Here is a 14538-nt window from a genome sequence, read left to right on the forward strand (position 1 = left end):
TGTGGTCTTAAGCCCTGATTTTGTCAACTGAGGTCCCATTTACACTAAAGGGTTTTAGTTTAAAACCGCAAAGTTTTGCTATGGTTACGCCATCCATCCACACTACGCTGGAGTTTTCGAGCGGCGAAAACGCTGAAGAGGCTGTTTACATTCTAAAAAGCTGCTGCTCCGTCTCAGTGTGGATGTGGGAAATGGAAACATCTGAAAACGGAGGCAGGGCCGCAGACATTCTCCTCTCTGATTGGGGCTTTTCCTCAATTTTAAGTAGCCTACACAAAGTTGAGTCCTGCATCCTCTCCTTGTAAGTTTGGAAATATGGAAAACAGACTACCGAGGACATGTCGGGTAAATCTTCAAAGGGAAGTGTGCTTTATAACCACATTTACATCATCCTGGATACGTACGTTGTTTCACTATCAACAATAAAATGAAAACATGATAAAAGTAAAAGCCTATTTTCATTTTGATACTAACAACTTAACAGACACCAAGAATGTTAAGGCATCGTGCTGCACATATGAGCGTCATCTTCACTGTATGCATATTAATTACAAAACAGAGCCTATAACATTACTGCCCCCCCCCCCTAATTTTGATTGAAAATACTCTCTTAAAATATTTCAGTTGCTTTCCAATGTGTTTGCAAGTGGTGTTTATTACTTGTAAAAGTCATGAAAAATATTATAATTACTTTTTAAAATCTTTTGTGGAGACTAATTAAAATTAATTATCAAATATGTCTTGCAAGTTTTAAAATAAGAGGACAAAAATGTCAGAAAAATTAAATCACTTGGTCCTTTTTTATGCCCTTATAATGCATTTTTTTTTTTTACAGAAGAAAGAAACCTATGAGACAAGTTTGAAATGACATTAAGATCCTGACGCAACTGAATATTCTGTAATCATTAAAAAAAAAAATCTTTCAATATGCTAAAAAAAAAACTTTCTCATTGGCTTTTAAGCACAGCATCAATTCAGTGATAGAAACAAGAACTCCTGGCTGTTGCAGTGTATAAAGTCTCCTGTCCACCCACACTGAACAGATCAAAGATGGGGCAGCTTTTCAAATGCTGAAGCCAAAATGGAAAACAGCTTGGATCTATCAGGAAACCCTGGATATATGACAGAAAACCTCAGCTCTCTGTCATTGGAGTGCATGGCAGCAATATGTGCAGCTCCTCACATCTCAACACTGGCAAACTATTTACAGAAGAAAAAAAAAATCTGTGATAGAGCCTTGAGAAAGAATTGTAGTTATGTAGTTAACCATATGGTTGACTGGGACCATATCATTTTCACAAGATGAACCTGAGGATAATATACAAACTTTGCGCACTGTTGATTGCAGCCGTTATGACAATTGTTTAAAACTGATAGACACATATTAAAGTGGATATCATAAAACAAGAGAAGTCAAACCACTTGGAAATCCTAAGACACCTAGACACAAGACACCTAGAATGTAACCAACTATAATTAAGAACAATGATAGAAGTATAATATAATGTTTAAACAGCAGAATAATCAAACAAACTAAGTGAACATTAGCATTTAAAAAGGACCTATGTAAAAAAAAATCACTTTTAAAAGGGGTTTAAATAGTTGTGTGGCAACAGTCTGTGAATATAACCAGCTTCTAATAAAAAAAGTGTATATATATATATATATATATATATATATATATATATATATATATATATATATATATATATATATATATATATATATATATATATATATATATTTATTTATTTATTTATTTTTATAAATCACACCTTATAAAAACAGTTTGCAGAAACACTTTAATTGACATTCTCTTTTTGTACATGTCATCAGAGAGGGAAAGCCCCACACATTATTGGCAATATCTTCATTCATTAGAACAGGATGTTAGTCCTGTTTTTGAATCTGTCACTATGCTGTATATATTGTCTATAATTATAACTATTAGCCCCCTTTGATTTTTTTTCTTTTTTAAATATTTCCTAAATGATGTTTAACAGAGCAAGGAATTTTTCACTGCATGTCTGATAATAATTTTTCTTCTGGACAAAGTCTTATTTGTTTTATTTTGGCTAAAATAAAAGCTATTTTTTTAATTTTTTAAACACCATTTTAAGGATAAAATTATTAGCCCATTTAAGCTATATATTTTATATAAAGATAAGCCTTTAAATGTCACTTTAAGCTGTATAGAAGTGTCTTGAAAAATATCTAGTAAAATAGTATTTACTGTCATTATGGCAAAGATAAAATAAATCAGTTATTAGATATGAGTTATTAAAACTATTATGTTTAGAAATTATGAAAACTGTTATTAAATGTGTTGAAAAAAATCTGTTTAACAGAAATTGGGGAAAAATAAACAGGGGGGAGGGAAGGATGGACTAATAATTCAGGGGCCTAATAATTGTGATTTCTGTGATTTTTTTTCTGCATTTTTATTATATTTTTATTTATTTTAATCAAAAAAAAGGTTAACAAATAAGCCATCAGCAATGTATTGGACGTTTTTCTTACTGGAAAATGATAATTAAATATAAAAATGAAATAATCAGTGGACTTATCATTATTGTAATATGTCACCAGACATTAGTGTAATTTTTTTTTTCATCAAAAATATTGTTTTATCAATGGATATCTTTTATTTTTTAACTTTATTACAATATTTATTTATAGCAAAAACATTAGCAAAAAGCAGCATGATCTGTGTAGAAAGTGCTGTATTATAAAAAATTTGCTAAGCAGGGTAATGCAATTTCAAATTTTTTTCGTATAAAATCCTTACATTATGAGGTGAAATATTACTTTTAATCAACAATTTCATAATAGTTTGGGTGTACATTTCTGTCAGTTCTGACAATGTTTTTATTTATTTAAAGCAATAACAAAAATAAATAAACAACAACAACAACAACAATATTAATAATAATAATAATAATAATAATATAATTTTATTAAATATTTAAATGAAATGAAATTTAATTTAATAAAATTATTAAAAACTCTAAACCAGACATGCTCTTGACAGATTTCATGAAATTCTTTGATTATTGGGCAAAACCTGCTGAGCAGTTTAAAAAGTGTCATCAGTTTCTTCTGGCAGCTACTGCTGTGACCATCACTAATCATTGTTAATGTGAATAAGAGCACTCAAATCTTCTGGAGAAACCATAACGATGCTTTTTATAACGAGCTGAAAAGTCAAACTGCTGAAAAGGCATCTCTTCCGCAGAGCTCTTGTAAATGAGCGGCACACAAGAGAGAGCGCATTTAATAACAAAATTATCTACACACACTTTTGAAACAAGGAGAAGCCGCATAATTAGCTGACAATTGATGCTTTGCGCCCACTTCCAAAATGATGATGAATGTCTACGATAAAATGAAAGTAATCATCAGTCTGGGGCGGAGGGGATTAAAATCAAGATAAACTCTTTCAAACAAACAGCTGTGCCGTAAAAACCCCAGCTAAATCGGATAAACAGCGCTCTTGAACATGTTAATTTCCACCGAGGCCATATTTCAATTTAAGAGTCTCACTTCATTTGCTTTTAAATGGTCGCAATTTCTTTCCTCCATTTTTCGACCTCTCATTCTCTCACTCCAATAACACACACAAACAAAAAACACAGTCATAAACTCACAACAGGGTGTTGACTATCATTACGATGGAGTGTCTCGATACCTGTGGAAATCAGTTTCACAGCAGTGGGCTTACAGGCAGAGCTAATTGAACTCGTTGTTGTATTTATAGAATTAGAGAAGAATTAATTGGCCCAGAACAAATGGAGCAAATGTAACAGAAGCAGATGTTACGTAGAGAGGAAGCAGGCCACATGGGGCAGGTAATACAAACACATTTTAACCACTTTTACAGCCGCTTCGCTCTTCAGTTCACTTGCTAATCCAACACCTCACATTGGTGCATTTTACACACTGGAGAAATATGTAAACACTAGAGTAGCTTTTATAGAACATGTGGGTTTATGTTAATTTGATTATGTTATTAAATATTATTATATACACTCACCGGCCACTTGATTAGGTTTACTAGTACATAGTTGGACCCTCTTTTGCCTTCAGAACTGCCTAAATCCTTTGTAGCATAAATTCAGTATTAATGTTCTAGAAATAATCCTCAGAGATTTTGGTCCGTATAGACGTGATAGCATCATGCAGTTGCTGCAGTTTTGTCGGCTGCACATCCATGATATAGATCTCCCATTCTACCACATCCCAAAGGTGGCCTATTGAATTGAGATCTGTTGTCTGTGGACGCCATTTGAGTACAGGGAACTCATTGTCATGTTTAAACCAGTCTGAGATGATTTTGACATGGTGTGTTATCTTGCTGGAAGTAGCCATCAGAAGATGAGTACACTGTGGTCATTAAGGGATGGACATGGTCAGTAACAATACTCTGGTAGGCTGTGGCATTGACACGATGCTCAATTGGTACTAATGGGCCCCAAAGTTTGCCAAGGAAGTACTATTACACCACCACCACCACCACCACCCTGAACTGTTGATTCAAGGCAGGATAGATAGGTGTACCTAATAAAGTGTCTGGTGAGTGTACATCACCAACTAAACTCTATAAAATTTTCTACACACATCTATATATACCTATACATACCATCCATTCTAATGTAAAGCAAATCTTCTCAAGAAAATGTAAAAACCCAAATCCAAGTAGGTGCATTTCCATCAAGTTGTTAGAACAGCTAAAGGAAGTATTTGTAACAGAGCAACAAACAGTAAATAAGGCAAACATAATGGAAACAGCCAATTGGTCGTGTGGACGTAACGTTCACTACATAATAATTTATTCAACAAATGGTTTCCATCAACTACTATTCAAATGAATCATTTTTTGCACAATGTCGAAACAGCCTCAATTTGGCACAAAAACCTTTCCATCACATTCGATACTTCAAAATGCTCATTAACACAACGTGATAAATACCAGTTAATGGATGTATTTATGCAGTGCTTCATTTGTAATTTGCGCGGTCACGGAAAAGAGTAATGGATCCGACATGTTACCAGAGGAGGAAGAGGTGTCGCACACGAAAGTGAAGAGGGTTGGGGAGTCGCGGAAGAAAGTGAAGAGGGTTGGGGAGTCGCGGAAGAAAGTAAAGAACAGGGCAGACAGGGTTGCATGTGAGGAGGGGGATCGGTAAAATGGGGTGTTGGATCAGATTTCAGAGATGCTGGACTCCGGGCTTCCTCAAATTAAGCCCTTGTATCTGTGTGTATATATACTGTAAATGGCTTGACATTAGCTATATATATATGTGTGTGTGTGTGTGTGTGTTTATATCTACCCATCTATACATATCTACCCATTTACTCATCTAATTATAGGCCATTTATCTACCATTTACCTATATCTATTTTGATTAACCATCTATCAATAACTTTTTAGCGGTCTACTCATCTATGCATACCTGTGTCGATCAAATTTACCCACATATATCCATATTTATACGTATCTAGCCATATATTCATACCTGTCTTTCATATCTAGCCATCTATCCATACTCCATCTTCTATCCATATCTGCATGTTTCTCACCATCCATTCAGTCAGTCAGGAAATACAGTTAAGTTACAGTATAAACTCTTGTTTAAACTCAACTGACAGGACTAATAAAAACACAGTTTATTTACACTATACTTATTTATACAACAGTTTCTGGTTCTCAAGGCTGATTGTCCGATAGCCGTGTTATATTCTGCAATTTCAGAACTCGTACAGCCTCTTCACCGTTGTGTATTACTCCACCCACATAGAGTGACAGCAGATCAATAAACTTTCTATAGTTTGACAAATATTGCAGCTGTTGGACAACATAATGTACTTTCGAGTTTTTTTTAGGCGATAATGTATTTGTTTAGATTCCAACTGTGCAGTTTATTTATAAGGGTAGTGCCTATATTAGATTCAGTGTATCGACGGCAATCAGCCTTTCATCGAGCAGAGAAAAGATGGTTGACGTTCCAATGGTTGGCAACAGAGAACACATAATAAGTCCTTAGGGAAGAAAAACAGCATTTTCTTAGTGTTTCTTTCAAACTACAGCTAAACAAATCATTACAGAACAGGTACAGTAAGTGACATTCTAAGTTGATCTCTCTCTTTTGTATATTGTAGACTTGTATTTATACCATAGTAATCTAGTAGTGTTTGCTTTGATTTGTTTTTTTGGGGGTCAATTATTGTTATATTCCGATTGCAACAGAGAAATGAAATCTCTGTAGACTAATGGCATTTCATGCCATTCAGTGTTTTATCCTTTTAATGCTGAGCAAAAGAAAATGTTTATCATAATTTTAAACATTATGCTAAAGACTCATTCAAATACTAGCTCTAAAATGACAATGGTGATGTTTTCTGCTGTTCTGACAGTCAGATGCAGATGTGAAGGAATGGCAGAAGAAAGTAGTTCCTCGTACAAAAGAATTTTTGAGACTCTCCATGTTTGATTTTTTTATATACATTATATTTATGTTGTCGAACTGTTGTATAAACACAATATCACACTCGTAGCAGTGCGATATGGCTGTATATTGTCACTGGTGGGACACTAAGGCACTCGGCCTGCAGCCTCAAACTAGCGCATGCATCCCCCTGTGCTGATATACAGCCATATCGCACTGCTACGAGTGAATTATTGCTTTATTAATCCAAGGTCGCCACAGCAGAATGAACCGCCTACTTATCCAGCAAGTATTTACGCAGCGGATGCCCTCCCAGCCGCAACCCATCTCTGGGAAACATCCACACACACATTCACAAACACACACTCATACACTATGGACAATTTAGCCTACCCAATTCACCTGTACTGCATGTCTTTGGACTGTGGGGGAAACCGGGGCACCCGGAGGAAACCCACACGAAGGCAGGGAGAACATGCAAACTCCACACAGAAACGCCTACTTCCTTCCTCCTACAACCTTCTTGCTGTGAGGTGACAGCACTAACTACTGTGCCACTGCCTCACCTATATATATATATATATATATATATATATATATATATATATATATATATATATATATATATATATATATATATATATATATATATATATATATATATATATACATATTCTCTCTCTCTATTTCTCCATTACTCTAGCATAACACAAAACAGATAATTTTACAGGTCATTGTTTGCAGCCTGGCCAAGATTCACTCATTAAACAAAAACGCAAACATATTAAAGGTTCCTCAAGTGTAAAATTCATCCAGTGCCAACAAAATAAGCGGTAATTACTTAACTGCACACTGTGAACCCAGTAGAGAGTGATTGGATAGTGTATTTCCACACTGCAGGTGTGTGTGTATGTGTGTTTTTACGAGCGCCATGCACTGACAGAATTGATTTTACAGTCTCTGGTAGTTTATGTCTTCAGGAAGTTATGGGCCGACAGACAATAGAGCTTTAACAGTGCCTGTCTGGCTCAAAACACATTTGTGACTGCTGGCCCTCATGTCTATACTGTAGCAGGAGGCAGTCAGTACATTCTCTTCCTCTTTTGACAACTGATGCTGTACATTGACTGCTCTGTCAATATGAGAGACAAAGTAACTTAATTTGCAGGACACTGGACCTTCAATTTAAATAAGAGCACTGATAATATAAAGGGGAAAAAAGGAATGAAAGGAAAGTGATAAGCCAGGGCAAAAACACGTCAGAAAGCGTGTTGGATTTGGAGGTAAGAGAGCTTTACAGAGAGTAAGCAAGGTCGGGATGAAAGAGAAATAGAGTGAGCTTTATTTTGTTTGGTCAGGCGGTGTGCACGATTAAGCTGTCAGGTGAACGGGGACAATATCGATTCACAGACTGGGAGTGAGCGCTGGCCGGCGCTGTAATTTATTACTGCAAAAACGCCTGATGCAGCGGAGGGATGCGGTCATGCTTTACTGCATGCAGTCTGAGTCCTGTATGATCTAATGGCAGCATTACATGTAGACGGTGTAGACTTGAAGTCTGCTTTTCTTTTTTCATTTTGCAAATAGTCGTTTGTCAAATGAGGTTTTTGTAGGGTGTATTTAACGGCTATCTGACAACTTTGAATATTAGGGCAGCCCGATATTGTAAAAATTTAACATTGTGATTTTTTTATATATATATATTTGATATATATATATATATATATATATATATATATATATATATATATATATATATATATATATATATATATATATATTGCGATATGAATACAATTTCTCCAGATGACTTATTATCTCTATTTGGAAAGAATTTATAATGTTAGATCGATTGGGATGATTTTGCAGTGGGAATTCCTTTCCATAAATATTAAACAATCTATTATATAAACGTTTTTGTGGTCCCCCAACACATTTTTGTTGTTGTCTGTGCTATTTGCAATGCATTTCTCTATTTGCATGTGTTGTGAGTATTTTCATGCACATGTTCAGTCAGAGATTGATGAATTAATCTTTACTATTTGCAAGGGATGTCCCATACAGTTTTTTTTTTTTGCCCTCAAGTCCAAGTCCAAGTCATTTGATTTTGAGTCTCGATAGCGAAACCCAATCAGATATATATAAAAGCAGAACAAAGAACAGCGAAGAAACTGATTTAGGATGTTTCTTTTATTTTATTTAATTAACCTTATTTCAACGTTCAACAACTCCATTAACAAACAGAGCACTTCTGTGAGGTAGCTTGAACAATCATGCAATAAATAACATCAATTCTTCACTTTTGGACTTTAGTGCAACAGTAAATATATATATATATATATATATATATATATATATATATATATATATATATATATATATATATATATATATATATATATATATATATATATATATATAAACTAATAGAAAAACAGTATATAAACTAATAGAAAAACAGTTTCTTCCCAGAGATGGGTTGCGGCTGGAATGGTATCCGCTGCATAAAAACGTGAGGGGTAAGTTGGCGGTTTATTCCGCTGTGGCGACCCCGGATTAATAAAGGGACTAAGCCAACAAGAAAATGAATGAATGAATAACAGAAAAACAAGTAGCACCTCAATTCAACAAGTTTACATACCTCACAGTTTTTTATGGAAATGTTGTCATCATCAACTTTATAATACCTCCAGACAGCAGACATACTTACGCTTTCCGCTTCAAGCTGCTTCTGTGTTCTACTTTGCCGCCATTTAATCAACAAAGTGATGTCATGCCGCACGCGTTGCTGTTACTGTGTAAAGTCAAGAACGCGATCTTATACACATATATATTATAGTCCTGATAGGAAAGTAATGTACGATTCAGATCGAGTCTGAAACCCTGTGATCAGTCTTGATTTCCAATCACATAAACGGATCTGGACATCCCTTCTATTTGCTTCTCCATGAAATCTAATAAATTATCTACAAAATTTTAGATTAGACAGTCCCCTGACACATTTTCATTGTGGTTTGTGCTATTTGCAGTGCATTTCTGTATTTGCAAGTGTTGTGAGTATACAGTCAAGGAAAAGGTACAATTGAAATAAAGTGTTTTATCATTTCCCGAGTCTAACAGTATTTAAGTACAGTAACTGAATGATAAAAATTAATTTTTTCAATAAAATGAATGGTACAATTTATTATACCTGAATGCCTTTTAAAACCATTATACAATCACAGGCATCAAAAACAAATGCAAATGATAAATTATAACACAAACTCAACATTGCGATATCGATGCTTGAACGATATTTTCAATTAAATTCAATTCATGTTTATTTATATAGCACTTTTACCATGTAGATTGTGTCAAAGCAGCTAAACATAAAAGTTCTAGTATATTGAAACTGTATTAAACATATTGTGCAGCCTATTGAATTTGTTGTGAAAGCATTCAGAATTTCAATTCTAAATGTGAACTAATGGTTTTAAAACTACAAATTAAAATACTAATGTAATGCAACAGCTCTTCTGTAATTCAATTACGTATTTTTAATGATTTCATCCCACCACTCACTTAAAACAAAAATAAAGTAAATATTTATTTATTTATTTTTTGGTCAAAGTATGAGAAATGGTGTGATATTCCCTTCAAACCAGGTGTGAAAATCCCAAATCTGTAATAGATCATAATAGGAAAGATTATAATAAATAGATAATGTTGAAAGAATTGATTGTTTTTACACATTAAAAATATCTTTGTACAAATTCATTTTTTGCAAACACAGTAAATAAATAAAAATAAATGAATTATTCCAATAAATTTTATTTAAAATAAATCCTGTTCCTTTAAAATTTCAATTTTTTTCTTCCACAAAAAATAAGCAGTACAACTGTTTGTAAAACATAAAACGGACAGAAATATTATGATGATAATATATATAAAATAATATAATAATAATAATATTTTGACTTTGTACAAATATTTTGCTTTGTCATCACAGAAGTAAATTATAAAATTATACATTGTGTTAATACAATATTACTGTTTGTTTGAAATGTATGTCTTGATCAAATGTAGGTAATTAGAGAATTAGCGATGCACTTTATATTGGTGACAATATTGGATAATAAATGTTTACGCATTTTTGACATTATCATTATAACAAAACAAATTATCGGCTAATAAATTATGATTTTAGTTGTTTGCTTTTTATTTTTGTAATCAGAGACAGAAAGAAAACATTAGGAATAGTAGTTATCAGCTTCCAAAAATAAAAACTTCATATAATAACCCAAAATGTCCATATCACTGCATTCTTAGTGAGTATAATGCACACGATTAACAACGACAAGTAAAGTCTGCTTCTAACCATGTTAAAACATTCCAAGAAAAGGCAAAAGCCACACAAAATAGTGAGAATGCAGCTTAGCCAGAGACGATAAGAGAGTCCATGGGCTCTAATAACCTCCGTCTGGGTCAGACCCAGAGAAAATAATGTGCCCTTTGTTTGCCGAGGAGCCGTCCTAATGTGTTAGCTACAACAGACTGAGCAGAAGTTCAATACTTTCCACACACTGGCACATACACATAACCCCAGTAATAAAGCCAGCGTATTATTGCATCTTGATAAGGTCAAGCAAGCCACTGAAACTGTACAGAAGTCATTTAACCATATAAACAGAGGAAAACAGAGGAAAGCAGAGGAAGTGAAAGAAGAAAGAGTAAAAACAAAGGCATGACTGATTTGACTGATCACTCTTTTCCACATAATGACTGTGGACTGAAGTTTCCAAACATGAAAATGCACGCAGATATCACAACAGTAGTTTATAAAATGTGTGCACTGCATTCTGAAACCATGTGATCCCTTTGAGAGCTATCCCTCATGACGTTATAAACCTTTATGACTTTGTTCTATGAACACAATGTCAGATCTTTTAAATTTCACACAGCGATAACTGTTTTTGACTTTCATTGCATTGACTAAATATTTTTAAAATTGTCTTTTGTGTTTTGCAAAATACATGAAATTGTAGATGTTTGCAATGACATGACAGTCAAAAAATAATCAATGAGAGAATAATTTTTTTTAGGTGAATCATTCCTTTAACTAGATTAGATCCTTCAATCAGTGTGTTTATGCTGCCAACACGTACCATACTGCCAGAAGGCTGCTGGTTCAAGTCCCGGCTGGTATAGAAAGCCATTCAGCTTACATATTCTCCTGTCCACTGTGGCGACCCCTGATAAAAACAGAGAATACGCAGAAGAAGCGAGTAAATGAGTGAGAAGTTCAAAAATACTCTTTCTTTGTCTGAAACTGGCTGTGAGCAGGCTGTATTCAAAATATATTAAGGTATAAACTCAGAAAATTGAGCTTTGTATTTCCAAGTTGAAATTAAAATGTATTAAACATTGAGATTTTCTGCAAGATTTGTCCAAGCCGAAACATATCAACTTTATTAATTCCATCCATCCTGACATCAATGTTCTCGTTATCAATTTAATCTAAAGTGTCTTAAAACCTGCAGCTTTTTGCAACATTTTGACATAATTTTGAGCAGCTTTTTGATTTATTGTAAATAGTTTATTCATTCATTCATTCAATTATTTTTTTTTCGACTTAGTCCCTTTATTAATCTGGGGTCGCCACAGTGGAATTAACTGCCTTGTAAATATTTAAATTCATATAAAAAATGTAAAAGCATTATCGCCTTGTGGCGAGGGGGCGTGGCCGAGAGCCGTGGGAACGGAGTGAGAACCATGCTTCACTGGACTTGAACTTGAGTGCTCTGCATTACAAGTAAAACACAGTACAAACTGAGCTACAGAGTAAACTGACCACAGCAGAGAAGTTGTCCATATGGATATAGATATATAAGGCAAACTTATTCGATTACAAATAGTACACTAACTTGTTCTGTAGTGTTTATTTGGTGTAGCACAATGGAAATTCTTTATTCGTCAATAAAATGTCCCTATATATCATTAACGTGCAATAGAAAAAAGATGTCCATAGCGTTCATTTTACCTAGAAACTGCAGTCAAATGCATGCTTTACTTCAACTGTGCAAGACAAACAAAATACATTGCTCTGGGTATATTTTGTAGCACGTTGACAAATCCACTAGAGCGTGATGTCTACATTTTTGCAAAACTGAAATACTTAGGCTATGTTTTGTTATGTGTTTCAGATACACTTACTGTACCTCTGCTACACATCAAGACAGCAGGGATTGTCTAACAGACCACCCAAACCACTGACCTAAACTCTTTACTAAACCCAACCAATAGGTGTTCAAAAGGACATAAAATTTCTAATTTCTACCACATGCACATAGTTTTACCTTTTTGTGGAAGCATGCTTCACTTGACTTGAACTTGAGCGCTCTGCATCACAAGTAAGACACTGTGTAAACTGAGCTACAGGGTAAACTGACCACAGCAGAAAAGTTGTCCATATGGAAATAAATATGCAAGGCAAACTTATTTTAATACAAATAATACTCTAACTTGTTCTGTGGTGTTTATTGGAGTATCGCAAAGAAAATAATCCTTTATTCATCAATAAAATGTCCCTAATTATCATTAATGCGACAAGTTGGCTTCAAACAGTCCTGTAGCATTCATTTTACCTAGAAACTGCAGTCAAACACATGCTTAAGTAAGATTTGTGGTTTCGCAAAAATTTAGGCTGTTGATTTTAGTTTCTTTCTTCGCCACAAGCACTTTATTTCTAACCCTGGTTTACCAATCACAAAACTAAAAACTTAGACTGTCGACTAAAATCTTTACACAAGCTACACTTCACCTCCAGTAAAACAGTTCAGATATAGCACTTGGCAGAGGCCATTTTTCTTGGCTACTTATCTGGAGTGTCTAAACGGAGCATCATGTAAGGGGATTCAAGGTTAAGCTGCCCTCTTGTGGGCTCTGCATCCCTCAGCACGGACACTATCAGAGAATCTGCCCACTTCTTTTCCCTGAGCCCTCGACACGGTCACCAGCGATGGAGAAAGCGTGTGTAGATGAGCAGGGCTTTAACCTGGCCTGTGACTCGCCGGCAATAGATTTCCCCAGTGCCTCTGCCCTTGATTTGTTCGCCCGGCTCTTCGTACATCTTCACTTGTGTGATATATGGCTGGTAGAAGCACACAGACACAGAGGGACAGCCATGTTGTGTCACCTTTATAACGAGAGCAGTATATTCTCCTTGGCCTGACTCGTCCTGCGCCTCTCTGAGGATCTCATCTTGGTTCATTTTAAAGGCAAAATCAGAGATGATTTTCAGGTTTATTTTGCAATTTCCCATAATACCTATCCAACCGTGGCTCAGGAATGCCTTGGGAGATTGAGTGGAGGAACTCGGGTTGATCATGAGAGAAATTACATTTAGTAGGTCACATTATCACCTTCAATCAGATCCACTAGAATATTGGAAAGTTATTCTTAACTCTGTTCTCATTGGATTTTAATCTATGGGTTAGAAAAACGGGGGAGTTTTAAGACTTAGAAAGTGCAGAGGTAACTGAGGTATGAAAGTGCAAAAGGTAGAACATATATATAGAACAATTCACTTCAATAAATTAATCAACAACATATCGCCATGGGAACAAGAAGAGGGAAATTCATGAGATTATCCATGATTAACTCTCAACGTCTGCCTGAATTAACATTTACGGTCACATATTTTGTTCAAAAATATGAATGAATAGCATGGTGATTTAATAGCAATTGCATTTGTATGAAAATGTACGAAAATGGAAAACTGATTTCAATGCAAAACTGCCTCTGAGGATTAAGAATAACAACATTTGATTTAATCAATGATACAAAACAGTATAATCTTCTTTCAGTTTAGAATTTTATCAATCAGACAATGCAACAGCAAACAATGTAAGCTACAAGTTTCAAATCAGCCATGTTATTATATAAAAATAATTATAGATCCAGTTGCCATATTGGAAAATACACTTAGATACCTAATACAGTATGTACTACATTAAATCCATAAATAAATAATATCTATACATAATGGTTTGCTGCCAATTTACTTTGAACATAGTTATAAAAGGGCACCTATTTTACACCTTTTTCAAGATTT

At 34.4% G+C, this 14538-nt stretch overlaps 1 protein-coding gene across 5 annotated transcripts in view; it reads right to left on the reverse strand.

The window, feature by feature from the left end:
- The window catches only part of auts2a (activator of transcription and developmental regulator AUTS2 a), a 761138-nt gene that overhangs the window by 673263 nt on the left and 73337 nt on the right, over window positions 1-14538 (reverse strand). For all 5 annotated transcript variants that reach the window (XM_073914868.1, XM_073914858.1, XM_073914863.1 and 2 more), the window contains one exon: window positions 11591-11677. The gene's annotated coding sequence lies outside the window, so the exon portion shown is untranslated. The remainder of the gene's footprint in view (window positions 1-11590; window positions 11678-14538) is intronic.

Source organism: Danio rerio, chromosome 10 (assembly GCF_049306965.1).
Source record: "Danio rerio strain Tuebingen ecotype United States chromosome 10, GRCz12tu, whole genome shotgun sequence".
Taxonomy (NCBI): domain Eukaryota; kingdom Metazoa; phylum Chordata; class Actinopteri; order Cypriniformes; family Danionidae; genus Danio; species Danio rerio.